This window comes from Cherax quadricarinatus, chromosome 94 (genome assembly GCF_038502225.1).
Source record: "Cherax quadricarinatus isolate ZL_2023a chromosome 94, ASM3850222v1, whole genome shotgun sequence".
Taxonomy (NCBI): Eukaryota; Metazoa; Arthropoda; class Malacostraca; order Decapoda; family Parastacidae; genus Cherax; species Cherax quadricarinatus.
In genome coordinates, this window is record NC_091385.1 from 13,673,631 (window position 1) to 13,692,627 (window position 18,997).

Below are 18,997 nucleotides of genomic sequence, written 5' to 3' on the forward strand. Positions count from 1 at the left end.
AAGGAGGCAACTGTGGCTGAGATGTATGTTTTCTTTGCCACAATAATGCTTATGCCACATGTGTATAAGCACAAAGTGAAATCATACTGGTCAACAGACCGCCTGATTGCAACCCCAGGTTTCAGTGTTATAATGCCAGTGAATCGATTTGTGCTAATGTTACATATGCTTCACTTCTCAGACAAAACCAGACATGACAGAAATGACAGGTTATATAAGATTAGGAATGTGTTTGTGTGTCTGAAAGAGAAATTCAGTACGCATTTTTATCCTTCAGGAAGCTTGTAATTGAGGAGTCTTTGATTCTGTTCAAAGGAAGACTTTCTTTCAAGCAGTACATACCAAGCAAGAGGAAATGCTTTGGTATAAAGTTGTTTGTGCTTTGTGATTGTTACATTGGTCTGGTATTGGATATTATTGTGTACACTGGAAGTTATACATTGCAAAATACCAGGAAGTTATTGGGCATCTCTGGTGATGTGGTTAGAACAATGATAGAACCATACCTTGGTAAGGGGCATATATTATATACAGATAACTGGTACACAAGCCCCTCAGTGATTTTTTGCGAGTGAACATGACAGATATGTGGCACAGTGCATGCAAATCGGAAACATATGCCCAGGTTTGATGTTGGCACTCGTAGAGGTGAGGTGCAGGCATTTGCTGCTATTACAAAAAAAGTATTTTTAAGATGGTAGGTTTACTCATTTTGTAATAAAGAGTTTGGGATACATAAATACACATTAAAATAAAAGAATCTTTAATGTTATATAAAAATCATCTTTGGTCTAGAGGTATTTAAAATATATATACATATTACAATAATAAATTATTAGCATCTTAAAATAATGTATATATCTATGCTAAAATAATAAATTATAAATAACATTTGTATAATAAATTATGATTAACTCCGTGTCTCACACGACACTTATAATGACGCTCTGTGTCCCACACGACATTCGAGTTGTGACACTCCTTCTCCACCGTGTCCCTTGACACCCTTTTCTCTGTGTCACCAGACACTCCAGCTCTCCATGTCACACGACACCCTTTTCTCTGCGTCATCCACACCCTTTCTCGACTGTGTCACACTTGACACCCTTTTCTCTGCGACACACTCACTATCGACGTAGCGTCTTTCGAGAGGCCAGTCACACGATACTATTCAATGTACACTACAACCAGGCAATCTTCAGTGTCACAAGACACCCTTTTCTTCTCAGTGTTCCACTACGGTCCTGTAGCATATCTCAGTGTTCCACTCCATCATACTTGCTTAAGTGTCACACTACGGTCCTAGCCCAGTTCAGTGTAACACTCCAACCTTTTCTTCATGTAAGGTCCCACTAAAACAGCATCAGTTGGCTTAGCCCACAGTTGACCAGCGTAGGCGGCGAGTCCGCAGACATCACCGGTAGTCCTGTAAATACTCTCCAAGGCTGGTAGAAGTACACCGTAAGATGGTCTGGTGAGTACTATCTACCACCTTCAAGACCAATTGACACACTGCAAGGTGGTCCGATGAATTACTAGCAGAACACCATGCTGCAAGCTTACTGAGTGCAGCCGTCAAGTAACTGACGCCATCAGACTCAGTGAGCTGCTGTGAGTGGCTCTTCTAAAATCAGTAGAAGCCAGTAGAATACCAAAAGATGGGCAGGAGAATACTCTTTACTGCCAGAAGATCTGTACTGTAAGGTGTTCTGGTAATTACTGCTGCGGTGCGTACCATGAGGTGTTCAGGTACTTACTGCTTCTAAAGCCAGTAGATGTGTACCGTGAGGTGTTCAGGTACTTATTGCTTCTAAAGCCAGTAGATGTGTACCGTGAGGTGTTCAGGTACTTATTGCTGCTAAGGCCGGCTCAGCAGTCCCCACATTGGGCTTGATGACGTACCCAGTGGTACTGCCAGCCGGCAGGTTAACCATTTAACCACTAGTTTGGTAGGGGGCCGCAACAGCTGCCAATGACATCATGGCATTTGGGTGGCATGACAAACGAGATGTCACACTGTTGTCATCAATTCACCCTAATGAAATGGCAGACAGTGGCAGGCAGCATAGAGAGAGCAATGAACCCATTCTAAAACCTGCAGCTGCGATTGATTACACCTTCAACATGCGTTCAGTGGACAAATGTGACATGCAGATTGGGTTTGCTGATTGTGTTCGCAAGAGTTATAAGTGGTACATCAAACTCTTTTTCCATCTTCTAGACATTTCCATGCTCAATGCTTATAATATGTATAAGATGAGGACCAGAAACAAACCACAGTACGGTGAATTCTGTTTGTCATCAGACAAATAGTATTCAAGTACCAAGGAACAGCACCTGCAATTGATCGCCCACCAAATTATCAATAACTACCTGCTCGTCTGAAGCATGGTGATCACTTCCTGGTAAAACTGCCTGCTACTGCTTTCAAGAAAAAGGCTCAGAAGAGGTGTTACGTCTGTGCACATACAAAAAAACGCCCACAACAACGCAGAGACACTAGTTTTATGTGTGAGGAGTGTAAAACACCACTGTGCATGACACTATGTTTCAAAGAGTTCCACAGACTGCGGAACTTCTAGAAACATTCCCTGTGACTGTATATGTACATATAAAATATAGAAAAATATTAATAAACAACATTTCATATCGTTTGTTTGTGTAAATATTTTCTATAAACAAAATGACAACAGTGTTTATGACCTTATTGTGTTTACCTGGAGTTTACCTGGAGAGAGTTCCGGGGGTCAACGCCCCCGCGGCCCGGTCTGAGACCAGGCCTCCTGGTGGATCAGAGCCTGATCAACCAGGCTGTTGCTGCTGGCTGCACGCAAACCAACATACGAGCCACAGCCCGGCTGATCAGGAACTGACTTTAGGTGCTTGTCCAGTGCCAGCTTGAAGACTGCCAGGGGTCTGTTGGTAATCCCCCTTATGTGTGCTGGGAGGCAGTTGAACAGTCTCGGGCCCCTGACACTTATTGTATGGTCTCTTAACGTGCTAGTGACACCCCTGCTTTTCATTGGGGGGACGGTGCATCGTCTGCCAAGTCTTTTGCTTTCGTAGTGGGTGATTTTCGTGTGCAAGTTCGGTACTAGTCCCTCTAGGATTTTCCAGGTGTATATAATCATGTATCTCTCCCTCCTGCGTTCCAGGGAATACAGGTTTAGGAACCTCAAGCGCTCCCAATAATTGAGGTGTTTTATCTCCGTTATGCGCGCCGTGAAAGTTCTCTGTACATTTTCTAGGTCGGCAATTTCACCTGCCTTGAAAGGTGCTGTTAGTGTGCAGCAATATTCCAGCCTAGATAGAACAAGTGACCTGAAGAGTGTCATCATGGGCTTGGCCTCCCTAGTTTTGAAGGTTCTCATTATCCATCCTGTCATTTTTCTAGCAGATGCGATTGATACAATGTTATGGTCTTTGAAGGTGAGATCCTCCGACATGATCACTCCCAGGTCTTTGACGTTGGTGTTTCGCTCTATTTTGTGGCCAGAATTTGTTTTGTACTCTGATGAAGATTTAATTTCCTCATGTTTACCATATCTGAGTAATTGAAATTTCTCATCGTTGAACTTCATATTGTTTTCTGCAGCCCACTGAAAGATTTGGTTGATGTCCGCCTGGAGCTTTGCAGTGTCTGCAATGGAAGACACTGTCATGCAGATTCGGGTGTCATCTGCAAAGGAAGACACGGTGCTGTGGCTGACATCCTTGTCTATGTCGGATATAAGGATGAGGAACAAGATGGGAGCGAGTACTGTGCCTTGTGGAACAGAGCTTTTCACCGTAGCTGCCTCGGACTTTACTCTGTTGACGACTACTCTCTGTGTTCTGTTAGTGAGGAAATTATAGATCCATCGACCGACTTTTCCTGTTATTCCTTTAGCACGCATTTTGTGCGCTATTACGCCATGGTCACACTTGTCGAAGGCTTTTGCAAAGTCTGTATATATTACATCTGCATTCTTTTTGTCTTCTAGTGCATTTAGGACCTTGTCGTAGTGGTCCAATAGTTGAGACAGACAGGAGCGACCTGTTCTAAACCCATGTTGCCCTGGGTTGTGTAACTGATGGGTTTCTAGATGCGTGGTGATCTTGCTTCTTAGGACCCTTTCAAAGATTTTTATGATATGGGATGTTAGTGCTATCGGTCTGTAGTTCTTTGCTGTTGCTTTACTGCCCCCTTTGTGGAGTGGGGCTATGTCTGTTGTTTTTAGTAACTGTGGGACGACCCCCGTGTCCATGCTCCCTCTCCATAGGATGGAAAAGGCTCGTGATAGGGGCTTCTTGCAGTTCTTGATGAACACAGAGTTCCATGAGTCTGGCCCTGGGGCAGAGTGCATGGGCATGTCATTTATCGCCTGTTCGAAGTCATTTGGCGTCAGGATAACATCGGATAGGCTTGTGTTAATCAAATTTTGTGGCTCTCTCATAAAAAATTCATTTTGATCTTCGACTCTCAGTCTGGTTAGCGGCTTGCTAAAAACTGAGTCATATTGGGACTTGAGTAGCTCACTCATTTCCTTGTTGTCATCTGTGTAGGACCCATCTTGTTTAAGTAGGGGCCCAATACTGGACGTTGTTCTCGATTTTGATTTGGCATAGGAGAAGAAATACTTTGGGTTTCTTTCGATTTCATTTATGGCTTTTAGTTCTTCCCGCGATTCCTGACTCCTAAAGGATTCTTTTAGCTTAAGTTCGATGCTTGCTATTTCTCTGACCAGTGTCTCCCTACGCATGTAGTATTGAAAAAGAAATAACTTACAAAATACTGATCATGTTGGCCTCAGAGGTCATAAAAGTTACTCAGAAAAAGAAAAATTGAAAAATAATTGAAAATAGTACATAAAAAAAGTAAATAGAAAAATACCGGGTGACGGCAGTCGGCGATGTTACCGGATGTTGTTCAATTTTGGCAAACTTCACGCCTCCATATCTCGGTAAGTATTGACGGTAAAAAATTTTTGTTTAGCCCATAATGTTTAGAAAAAAAACTATTTTTTCATAAAAAATAATTTTTTTTTTTAAATTTGGCCTACCCTGAGAACGAGTTTCTGAGAGGGCCTGTCAACCCTCAAAGGGTTAAGGGCTTCTGTCACAGGAAGCTTCCGAATGTCATGTAAGGAGGGGTCTATTTGGAGTTCCCCTACTAGATCTTCCTTCGAGAATAAATCTATTTCGGAAACCACCGACTTTGGAACGCGTATTGGTTCCGGATGAACTGTTGGCTCAAAACTCGAGCCTTCATTGAATATGGCTCTTACTCCTATGTCGATGTCGTCCATGACTTCCTCCGATATCAACAGAGAACATGGCTGTTTGGTCATTTCCCAGGTTACTACACTCAGAGGAAAGAGGGTAGGTTCCATTCGTAGGGTTTCAATGACGTAATTTTCCTCGGTTGGATTTTCCATAACTATGGGTTCTTTCCATATTCCTTCTTTTGCCAAGTCATTCCCAATCAATAGGTCTACACCTTTTATGGGGAAGTTAGTGGGAGACACTCCGACTGACGTCCAGCCAGTAAAAATAGGAGTTTTGACAAATAACTTGTATAGGGGTACTCATGTAGTGGAGCCACTACAAGCTTCCAACAGAGCATCGAAACCTGTGTATGATTCGGCGGGGAATGACAACAGTCCTTCTCTTAATAATGTTAAGTAGGACCCCGTATCCCTAAAGGAGTTTACTAGCAACAACTGACTATCGGTAATTCCTACTTTGCTTTTGGAAAAGAAAGGTCTCATAGCCTGTGACAAGTTTGATGATGGTACTGATGTTCTGCTTAGTCAACTAGGAGGATCTGTTCCTTTTCCCTGGGACCAAGCGTCTACTCCTGGTTTGGACTTCCTTAGACGAGTCGTAGAGGATATGATTTGTGTGGGCAATCCCTATCACATTTAAAGTATTGTGATTTGAAATGTCACAGCTTCGAACAGTATGAACATTTAATTTTTTCCGATGACCTATCTGGTCTATAGGATGGGTTCGATTGAATTTGGTGTTTCACTTTGGGTTTACTTATTACATGGGAACAATTGGGTTGGGTAGCTCACCTACCAAAAGACTGCATAGGTTCAGGTCTCGCTGCTGGCCTGATAACCTCATGGCTGTTATCAGATTGTACCAATCTCTGGGAAATCTCATAGTTGTCTGCCAGCACAGCAGTCTCTAACAACGTCGTTTGCGGATGGTCAACAAGATATTGGCAAACTCCCTCTGGTAAATTTGCTTACAAATCTTCTAGTAACATTAATTATGTTAGATCTTTTAAAGTCGTGACCAAAGTTCAAATGCCACTGCTTTCCCTTGGGTAAAATCTACATAAGTTCGTCCTGTTTGCCTTTTCATAGAACGAAAAGCTATTTGGTAGCTAATAGGGAGCATGTCATATGCTTCTAAAATAGATCCCTTTACTACTTTGTACTGGACATAAAACTCATACGGTAAAGAGGCGGTACAAGACTGCACCTTTCCATATAGAGACATGTGCAGCAATGTGGCCCATTTGTCTTTGGGCCAGCCCATTGAACATGCCTGATTCTCAAAAATTTCAAAGAATTCATCTAGGTCCGTTTTGTTAAACTTAGGTACCATCAGAGTTGCTTTATGTAAATCAAACCCGGTTACCATGCTCTTCACGTTTCTCTCTTCTGGACCTCCCTTCTGCTTTGTTTTGAAGCAAAACCTTTACACCTTAATTCTTCCTCTTTTAGATGTCTTCTAGCTTCAATTTGAGAGTTTTGTAATAGTAATATGTGTTCTATTCTCTCTAGCTGTTTGGACGTGAAATTCCCAAGAGGTAACGACACTGAGGGGAATTCAGTCATCTTTTCCACAAGTATTTTCGGACGAGCACCAGTCCTAAGATTATCCCAGTCATTTGACTGAGGGTTCGTTCCAACCACCGATACATACTCCGGGGAAATGAATAGGGGGGAGCTTTGAGATTGGAATGAGTGGTAAGGCCTTGTAAACCCTGGTTCAACTCCACTACTTAGAGCGGTTCTTACCTGTGGGATTTTTACCTCATCGAATTGAAAAATAAGACTATCTTCCGAACCTTCTAATTCTGGCATTACTGGGGATTTTGGGAATAATCTATCCCTAATTAGTGACCTAAGAGTTTCTGTGCTATGGTGTCTGTTATAAGGTATATCTAACTGCCTAGCTATTTGCCAACACGTCTGTAATTTTAGGGTGCCAAGAGTAGCCTCTGTTAATTCATTTAATAATAACTTGGTTCCTGGATCCATTTTCTTAATTCTCGCAAGGGAGCTTAATTTAATGCAAATGCAATACTTCAGGGTAAGGAGCTCCCAGACAGACAACCCATTTATGTCTTAATCTTCACCATAGCAATAGTAGCATAATTAACTCTCCAGTTTTTAAGTTAATTTTATTTATTACCAACCTAGTTTAATTGGTACCTGGTTAGTGAATTAAAATAACCATTTAAAATTATAAATGAAATAATGCTATACAACCAGGAACCTAATCTTACATTCAAATTCTTTAAAACAGAATATGATACAATAATTTCGATGTACAGTATAGTTAAAGTAGGAATTGATAATCCACTAATCCCACCATTCATCGCTTTCAGAAATGGACACGATCGACATCATGCCCAGCCCTTCTAGGGTAGGGTAGGTGCCTGAGTCCGAGCTTGCAGCTCACAAGACTGTCATTCCCAATAACCCCCTTGGGGCAGGGATGGCAGACCAGAGAGGCCTAGCTTCTCCCTACGAGCTCATGGGGAATGTACCTAGGCCTGGGGACAGTTGGTCCTAAAGATGAGGGGGAACTTGTGTCTCCTCCCATGGGAGACTTAGGTCTCCAGGCCATGGGAAAATCTGGGTAGCCACAGTCACTCAAGAGGGAAAGGTTTTTTACTGCCAGGAATGAAAAAAAACTGGCAGGAAATGGCAGAAATTGTACACCAAATCCAGTCATTCCTGGAGTGGAAACACAGTCGATGGCCTCCACTCCAAACCAACAGATACAGATACTAATGCCGGAAAAAAAAGTCCCCCCAGTACCACCAATACCACCAGTCCGATAACATTCTTCTTTGCAAATATACAGGGTCTAAAGCCAGCAACGAACAACAAAATACCTTTCATCCATGGATTGCTTGCAGAGGCAAATGCAATTTTTGCAGCTTTCACAGAGATCCAAATAAAGGATCACTTGGACAATGAAATATGGATCCCAGGGTACAACCTATACAGATGCGACAGAGTGAACAGGCAAAAGGGAGGGGTTGGCCTGCATATCGCACAGTCACTTGTTTACACAGAACTGCTTAATGCCTCAAATGATGTAGTGGAAGCTTTAGCAGTAAAGATCGAGAACCAAAACCTAGTCATTGTGGTAGTCTACAAGCCTCCGGATACAATGTCCCAGCAATTCCAGTAACAGCTGTTAAAAATTGACCACTGTCTGGAAAGTCTGCCAGCTCCTGCCCCAAACATCTTGCTCCTGGGGGATTTCAACTTAAGGCTCTTAAAATGGAGGAATATAGCAAATAATGTTGTTGCAGTGATAACATCAGGAGGCAGCTGTGACGAGAACTCACACACACGAGCTTTTAAATCTCTGCACAAAATTTTTTTTTTTTTTATATTTTATTTAAAACAATACAAAACATTAAATAGATAAAAGAACACAGTATCAGTTCTTACACAGAATTATCAATTTCATTGTCAAAAGCATACAGACATTTAACTTTGAGCTGACACAAACTGTCCCTCATCCTCTATGCATTATATCCCATGCACCTATGTTAATCAAGATTACACAAAACTACATTACAATATGCATTGTTATTATTATTAACAAAGACGCACCAAGCCTACAATATGCATTTATTTTCCACTTTGTTATTTATAGCAAATCAAAAAACCGTGTCAGACAATGTCAGTACACACACAAAAACAAACAAAAAACATTTTAACATATTGATATAGCTAAATTCTCCCGTAGTAAAACATACCGACTACAAAACAGAATGTCGGAGTCATTATCAAACATGTAGGAATAAATCCTATAATCATGTCTATATGTATGTACATACACATGCACATATACACCTACATGTATGTAACCATGCTTTCTTCCCGAACAGACTAGATTATACTAGAAAGAAATACGCAAAAAGATTTATCACTAAATAAACTGGACCATAAACTAAATATGTAACATCCATAACAGAAGTGGCAGACAATGTCTGGTACACACAAAATACATTTTAACACTTAAGTATAACAAAATTCTACTGAAAATAACCCACCCAGTTTATGAAAAAAAGAGAAGAAACATACCGACTTCCAAACAATCAGTCGGAGATATTATAAAACATGTATGAATAAGTCCTACAATCATACATATATGTATACATATACACATGCATATACACACATACGTGTGTGTGCACGCGTTCGGACAGAACAAACTGGATTATACATAGAAATATAACGCTAAATGACTAGTCACCAAATAAAATAAAAATATATTACATTCAATAAGAGAACTATACCTAAGACATTGGTTCTCACAAACACACCTACACACACACACACAAACACACCTACACACACACACATAAAGTTAATGTTACCGATTAAACTCAATTTATTAATATGACCTTTCATACAAAATGAAGGGTATATATAAACCCCAGAAAAATACTTATATATTTTCGTACATAGTTCATAATGTACACCTTCAATATGATATAAAAAGATACGTATAACAAGGATAACTCGATCAACATATTCAAAAGTATAAAACATATCCTCACATATACATATAAATATAAACCCCCTATGCAAAATGGTTCTGATTACAAAAAGGAAAACAGAAGGTCACATACAACTGTTGACTCTGTGATTTTACAAAATCATAAGGTCTAATACCCCGGTGCCCCCGACGGCTTCCTGCAAATAAACTTTACCCACATCAACTACCTTGCCAACCAATCTACCTTCCTCATCAGGCTTCCAATCACTCCAAGAGGACACACCACTGAAGAGACCAACTCCTTGCCCCTCACCCCGTCGCCAAACGGAGTAGACGTTCAACAGTTAGTTCACGATATCCCTCCAGAAAACTAGTTACCCACCTTCCCCCATATAATAGTTTACTCCTACACGCTGTCCTTTAAAAACATGCCGTTAACGCCTTTATCCTAATATTTCCCTCCACCTCCTTCATCCCCCAAGAAATATACAAGTAATCAACTATTACATATCTAATGGCCCTTCCCACCTCTTTGGGCACCCCTCCTATATCTAACATTAAAGCCCTAAGGGGTGATATCTTTCCCCCCCTTATAACAAGAAAACCCTCTTCAACCACAACCTTACCACCTCCAATTCAGAACAAAAATATACCACATGAAAAGCCGTTTCAACTTCCCCACAAAAACCGCATGACGCCTCTCTCACAAAACCCATTTGTCTTAGCACCTCTTTCGATGCTAACGTCCCCATAAGAAATCTATATACTAATTCCCTCGCTCTTGCCTGTATTCTTAATTTACTAAATTCCACCCATATCACTCTCCAATCATATGTGGGATACACTGCCATCCCTTGCATTGATTCCTTACGACGACCCACACCCACCAACCGTTTTACCTTGAGTTTTTTAACATTTCGTACCTTTAACATAAACCTCAACATATCCTCACACTCGACTAAGTCCTTGCCACCCCACCATTTGCGGATATCCCCCATCACCTCCCCCACCCGAAGACCCCTTTCCCCCGCTGCCCGAATATACCTCTGCTTCACATACAGTGCCTTCACCCTAGATCCTAATGCCAACAATCCCAATCCTCCCTGTCTTACCGCAGTCATTACCACATCTTTGCCCGACCACGCCCTCCCAAAACCCCACACATACCTTAAGATTCTTCTTTGTAATTCCATAATTTCCTGACTTCATAAGGGATAAATTTCTGCCACTCCCCACACCTTACTATAAATCAGCATATTTACCACCACAACCCTTTGATGCAAGGTTACGTCTCTGGCCCTTAAACTCCAGAGCCTACTCAAAGCTCTGTCCATTACCATTTCTGAATTAACCCTTCTGCTCTCCTGTACATCTGCCAAATACAAAATCCCACAAATCTTTAGCCTTTCTACAGTTATCCAGCCAAACTCCTCCCCCAATGTCCCGCCTACCCAAGCTCCTACCTCCAGCAACCGTGATTTCTGTTTATTAACTCTCATCCCAGTAGCATTCCCAAAAATCTCAATTACCCTTCCCACTTTACTTAAGTCTTCTATCTCATTAAGTAAAACAGTTGTATCATCTACATAACCAACAATATTCCCACAAAAGCCTCCACTCTCCCCCATTCTTCCCATCCCAAGATCAACCAGAACATAGAAAGGATTCTGCATGCACGCAAAGAGAATTTGGGAGAGTGGACACCCCTGCCTTAAACCCCTCCCCATGCTTACAGGACTACCCAACCTTCCATTTACCTGTACTCTCATTGATGCATCCGCATACAATGTCCTCACCCATCTAACCACCCTCTCTCCAAAACCCATTCCTCTTCAAGGGGGGCTCCTTGGCATGGTGAAGAGGCTCTTGGTCTGAGGAATTAGACCTGTCGGTCTTCTTCCTCAGACCGAACCTAATTACCCCCCAATCTCCCCTCCCCTATCCCATCCTCCCCATCCTCCCCTTTTTCCTTTCCTCCTCCTCCTCCCCACCCCTCCCTTTTGCCCTTCCTCTTTTTGGCCTTTGGGATTTCTCCCACAGGCTCGCTAGTTCCAAGGTAGGGAAAAGGATACCGGGGTCTATCCCATTCCGTTGAGGTTCTTGGCGGTGGCGTAGTTTGCTGTGGAATCTGGATCGCCTGGGGATGTCCCGATCCCTCTCCGGTATCCCGGAGTAGCTTTGGGTGTCTTTCGGGCGACGGGTGTGTCTCTGGAAGCCACCTTTCGGATTCCGAGGGTGGTGGCCGAAGGAGGTATGCTTTGTGGTGGATATCCGGCTGCCCTCTCTTTTGTCCGCCGAGGTAGCTCGGCAGATGTGAGGTTGCTATCCCGGATTGTTAGTTTACTAGCATGATGGGTAGGGTATGGCACGGGTTCCATGCTGCATCTGCGCTACTTGTGGTGCTGAGGTCCTCTTGGGCGCGGAGGGAGATTTCTGGCCCTTTCATTCCTCCTAGGAACTATCCCTCCCCGGTCCCCCCTTTTTTTATTCTTTTTTTTTATTTTTATTTTCTTTTCTTCTTTCTTTTTTTTTCTTAAAAACAAAAAGAAAGAAGTAACCTAACCATGGCAGCCCTAGTCCATGAACCTACTACCCCCGGGCCCCTTCTTGATACCGCACCCCGTTCTGACCCCGCCTCGTCTTTGGACCACTCTTCAGACACTCCTCATGCCTCTGTACCTATTGCCAGTGCTGTTTCCTCACCCGCTTCAGGTACTGAGGCCTCGACTGACTCCTTCGATTTATCGGACCTTCGCTCTCCTCTGACTATGCTTCCGGCCTCTCCCTCTACGGTGCGGCAATTTTCAAATCGCCGACCCGTTCCACGTCGGACCAACTCTGGTCCCACGCCTAAACGCCAACGACAATTACCTGCTGATGATACTTCTCCACCTTCTCGTTCTTCTCAGAAACGATCGACACGTCCTTCACTACCTTTCCACGCTCAGTTTCAGACTGAACAATGGACTAAATTTTTCACTTTACGACCGACTTCCTCTACTGCCTATCTTTCTGACCACAGTATTGGCAAAGATATTTCTTTTCATGCTCTTAAGAGCGGTACGCGCATCATTACCATACAGAATGCTACCCAGGCTCATGAGCTCTCTTGTCTTTCCCATATTGATACTGTTTCTATCACTCTTGAAAAACATCATTCTCTCAATTCTTGTAGTGGTACCGTCATTCTACCCCATACCATAGTTCAACAAAATTTCCAGACATGTGGCACTGACATTCTTGAACAGCTGGAACTCCAAGATCTCCCAATCCTCAAGGTAGACACTTATGTTCTTCCTGCCCGCGGGCGGAGAGGATACCCTAGCAATGTGGCTCGTTTAACTTTTGACAGCCGAGAACTCCCATCCTCAGTTTATATAGCAGGAAATCGGTTACAAGTTCGAAAGGTGATCCCTACACCACAACAGTGTAGAAATTGCTGGCGATTTGGCCATCCAGCGAAATATTGCAGATCTATCGCCGAATGCCCAGTCTGTGGTGCCGATGACCATTCTAATACGTTTTGCAATCGATCTCCCTCTTGCCTTAACTGTCATGAGGCTCACCCTTCGTACTCTCGCCGTTGTCAAGTCTATTTAAACGAGCGGGAAATCCGTTACCTCAAAGAGACAGAAGGTCTCCCTTATGCCATGGCAGTTTCTCATCTCCGCCTCCAAGGGAGACTCCCACGTGTTTCTTATTCCCGTGTTTCAAAACGTCCCCCCACTTCTGGTATCCCATCTTCTACACCCACCTCCGTGGTTACCTCTCCCATAGTCACTCCTGTATCTAATCCTTTTGCTGTCCTCGGCTGAGACGTCCTTACTTCAACGCCTCAGTCTGATCTCGCTTCTTCGAGTTCTCTCTCACAAGCCTCAGTATCGACGAGACCTCGTACGACACCTCCTCCCAATCGTCCCTTTACTTCTCAAAAGCCAAAAAAAGGTCCGTTAACACCTGCTACCCATCTTCCACCTCCTCATTTTACCCTCCCTGTCTCTGTCCCTGGTTCTCCCCCTCTCACTGGCTCAGTTACTAGTGTAGAGGTTCACCCTCCTCCTCGTACTGTACCTTCCTCCCCTGTTCCCTCCCAAGTTTCTTCCTCTTCTGCCACCTCCCAGGTTCCTGCCTCTTCTGTCCCCTGCCACGCTTCTCCAGTTCCCTCCACCCTTTTGCCCCCCTCCTACCTTGGTACAGTCCAATACAGTTCCAATCTTTACTCATCCTCCCCTACCATTTCCAATATTGTCTCCCATACGACGTCTCTGAATTCAGAAACACTTGAAGCAGTCTCTGAATATATTGCAGAGACCAAACCATCAATGGACACTGATCCACCTTCCGCTCTTTCTCTCTCCTCTGCTCCATCTGCGCAACTCCTTTCTTCACAGCGCACCGTTCCTTCGCTGCTTGAACGTTTTCCACTGCCTCCGCATGTGGACTTTTCTAACCCCTCTAGTCCGTAGGAACCCTTACCTGCGGATTTCAAGTATCTTTATCATTGCCAATCATGGCCTATTTACAGTGGAATATACGCGGCCTCAGGGGTAATCGGGGTGAGCTTCAGATGTTACTCTCCCAGTTTGCCCCTGTTGGTGTTTGCTTACAGGAACCAAAATTACACTCTGCTGTTATTTCTCCCATCTCAGGCTATAATTTATTGTATTCTTCAGATCCTTTTCCTGATGGGACCTTTAATGAAAGTGCCCTTCTTCTACGCACTGATATTCCGTACCATCAGGTATTTGTTCATACTTTGCTGCATTACACAGCAGCTCGTATCCACTTGCATAGGTGGTATTCGCTCTGTTCTTTATATCTCTCTCCTTCTCGGGCATTATCTATTCCGGATATTGCCTTCCTTGTTTCGTCATTACCGCCACCGATTCTCTTACTTGGTGATTTTAATGCCCACCATTTCCTCTAGGGGGGGTCTCACTGTGATTCCCGTGGAATTCAGTTAGAGGCTTTTCTTGCCACCCACCCCCTCCATGTTTTAAATACAGGTACTCACACCCATTTTGATCCTCGGACTCATACTCTCTCTTGCATCGATCTCTCAGTCTGCTCTTCCTCCACCGCATTAGACTTCACTTGGTCTGTTCTCCCGGACTTACATGACAGTGATCATTTCCCAATCATTCTTACTTCCCCTTCATATTCGCCACCTCTTCGCACCCCACGCTGGCAATTTAATCGGGCAAATTGGAACCTTTGCTCACACCTAACTGTTTTTAAAGAGGTTCCTTCTTCGTCCTCCATCGATGAGCTTTTACACCTCTTCTCGTCCTCTGTTTTCACCGCAACTTCTCATTCTATTCCCCAAACTTTGGGCAGGCATTCTCAGAAATGCGTGCCTTGGTGGTCTCCTGCTTGTGCTCGTGCAGTACGTTTGAAATGCGCTGCATGGGGCAGGTACCGGTACAATAGAACCACAGAAAGACTCCTTGATTTTAAACAGAAGTGTGCGATCGCTCGCCGTGTCATCCGTGATGCTAAACGCACTTGCTGGCGAGATTATGTCTCCACCATCACCTCTGCTTCCTCTATGAGTGCAGTCTGGAAAAAAGTACGAAAACTGAGTGGTAAATATTCTCCTGACCCGGCTCCTGTTCTGCGGGTTGCCGGTGTTGATATAGCAAACCCACTAGATGTTGCCAATGAAATTGGCAATCATCTGGTCCATATTTCTCAGGGACTCCATCTATGCCGCTCATTTCTTTCCTCAAAGTCTGCCAGAGAGTTAGCACCCTTGGACTTTTCTTCTCTCAGAGAACAGTATAATGTGCCTTTTACACTTCAAGAACTGGAGGCAACACTCTCAGCTTGTCGATCATCGGCAGCTGGGCCCGACGACATTCATATTCGTATCCTACAACATTTACATCAGTCAGCCCTTGCAGTCCTATTACGCCTTTACAATCTTATTTGGTCACAAGGAGTTCTTCCACAGCTGTGGAAATCCGCCATTGTTCTCTCTTTCCGCAAACCAGGCACTACGGGACATGAAACCTCCCACTATCGTCCCATTGCTCTTACCAGTGCAGTTGGCAAAGTAATGGAACGCCTAGTAAATAGACGTTTAGTGTGGTATTTAGAGACACACAACAGTCTCTCCACTCGTCAATATGGCTTTCGTAAGGGACGTTCTACCATAGACCCCTTACTACGCTTGGATACGTATGTTCGTAATGCCTTTGCGAATGACCGCTCAGTTATTGCCATATTTTTTGACCTTGAGAAGGCATATGACACAACTTGGAGGTATAATATTTTAGCCCAAGCCCACTCCTTAGGCCTTCGAGGCAATCTACCATCCTTCCTTAAGAACTTTTTAACTGACAGGCATTTCCGTGTTCGGGTTAATAATGTGCTCTCCCCGGACTTTATCCAAGCTGAAGGTGTCCCCCAGGGATGTGTTCTGAGCGCAACACTTTTTCTCCTTGCTATTAATAATTTGGCCTCTAGTCTTCCATCAAATATTTGGTCATCACTCTATGTTGATGACTTCGCTATTGCCTGTGCAGGCGCTGACTGTCACTTCATTACAGTTTCTCTCCAACATGCAGTCGACCGTGTTTCCAATTGGGCCACCACACGTGGGTTTAAATTTTCCAGCACTAAAACCCACCAAATTACTTTCACTAGACGCTCTGTCATCTCCGATCATCCTTTGTACCTCTATGGCTCCCGCATCCCTGAACGTGATACAGTCAAGTTTCTGGGCCTCCTCTTTGATCGTAGGTTATCCTGGAAACCTCACATTACCTCTCTGAAGGCAACTTGTCACAGCCGGCTGAACCTTCTTAAAACCCTTGCTCATCTTTCATGGGGAGCTGATCGTCGAACCCTCCTTCGCCTACTTTCCACCCTTATTTTATCGAAACTTGATTATGGTGACCAGATCTATTCAGCGGCATCTCCTGCTACTCTCTCTAGCCTTAACCCCATTCATCACCAAGGATTACGTTTATGCCTTGGTGCTTTTCACTCTTCCCCTGTCGAGAGCCTCTATGCAGAAGTGAACGTTCCATCCTTATCCGATCGCCGTGATGCCCATTGCCTGCGCTACTATGTACGCTCTCATGATCTCCGCAATCCTTCCATTTATAGAATGGTCACTGATATTAGTAGACATTCTTTATTTGTTCGTCGCCCCTGTTTACTCCATCCCTTCTCTCTTCGCCTTCATTCGCTCTTGTCTTCTCTTCAACTACCAGCTTTCTATGTACATGTAGCATCTCACTTTTCCCTACCCCCCTGGGAAGTTCCAGCTGTTCGAGTCTGTTCTTTCTCCCTCCCTTGCTCGAAAGCCCAACTGTCTACGGTCGCTTCCCGCTCTCTTTTTCTTGACCACTTTCACTCTCATTCTCATGCCATTGCTGTGTATACAGATGGCTCTAAGTCTTCTGACGGCATAGGATTCGCAGCAGTGTTTCCGGACAGCGTCGTACAAGAGCATTTACTATCTTCGCCTAGTATTTTTACTGCTGAATTATATGCCATCCTTACAGCACTTATCCATATTGCATCTATGCCTGTGTCATCATTTGTGGTTGTCTCAGACTCCCTTAGTGCTTTACAGGCTATACAAAAATTTGATACACCTCACCCCTTAGTCCTCCATATCCAACTTTGGCTATGCCACATCTTTACCAAGCATGAAGATATTGTTTTTTGTTGGGTCCCTGGTCATGTTGACGTACAGGGCAATGAACAGGCAGACACTGCTGCGCGGTCAGCAGTACATGACCTACCAGTTTCTTATAGAGGTATTCCATTTACGAACTATTTTGCTGCAATATCTTCCCACCTTCACACCCGTTGGCAACAACGTTGGTCTACTATGCTCGGCAACAAACTTCAATCTATTAAACCGAGTATAGGTTACTGGCCGTCTTCTTATCACCAGTGTCGAGGTTGGGAGACTACTCTCTCCCGTCTTCACATTGGCCATACTCGTCTTACTCATGGATATCTCATGGAGAGGCGTCTTGCTCCTCTCTGTGAGAATTGCCAAGCTCCATTATCAGTCAGCCACATTCTGTTGGACTGCCCACTTTATCAACGAGCACGCAGAATTTACCTCTGTCGTCGTCTTCACTCCGCTGCTCTCTCTTTACCTTCCCTTCTCGCTGATGGACCCACCTTTCATCCAGACTCTCTCATTGACTTTTTGACAACAACTGACTTACTTCACAAATTCTGATACCTTCAGCCCTTTCTACTTCAATCTCTTGCTACCCTCTACCCCTGTACTATCCCCTGCCCCGCTGTTTTCTGTAACCTGCTGATCATCCCTCCTCCCTTCTGCCATCCAATACCCTCGCTTCCTTCCCTACCCTGCAGCGCTGTATAGCCCTTGTGGCTTAGCGCTTCTTTTTTTATTATAATTATAATTATAATCCAAAACCCATTCTCACCATACTCTCAATCAAAAATTCCCTATCCTCATAATCATAAGCTTTCTCCCAATTCAGACCTAGAATACCTCCCTTACTACTACCCTCAAGGAAATCCCAAATACGTCCATGACCTACCCGCATACTCCTCCCAGGGATACCAAACTGTCCCCCATGTATCACCGACCCCATGACCTTCTTCAATCTGTTACCCAAAATTTTAGCAAAAACCTTGTAATCTGCGCACATCAGAGATATTGCTCGGTAAGCACTCAACTCTCTCCCCCCCCTCAGCTTTGGCACCAAAACTATAACACCCATACTTTGCGATGTGCCCAACTTCCCACTAGTTAACATATGATCCAATACCCTAACAAAACACTGCCTAATACACCCCCAATGTGCTCTGTAAAAATCATTTGGTATACCGTCTATTCCCGGTGTTTTCCCCATACTCATCCCGAAAACTGCCTCTTCCACCTCAACCTCACTTATACCAACCTCTAATTCCACTCTATCCTTCTCACTTAAAACACTATGGAACCCCCCTTCAAAAATACCCTCCCAGGAGCCCCCCTCCCTCCAACTCCATTTCTCCCTAAACCAACTATCAGCATAGAGACTCATACTTTCCGTGTTGGATAGGACCCGACCCTCTGGATACCCTCCCACCCCAGGGCTTGTCTCCAATTGTAGAATGGTGGTTACTCTCTGTCGGTCCCGAAATTTACGTAAAACAAACCCGGACAGCTTATCACCCCACAATACGTCCTCTAACCCCGCTCTAACCCTAATTGCATCAAACCTATCATTGTGTAATTCAGCAATTCTACTCCGCAGACTGTCCA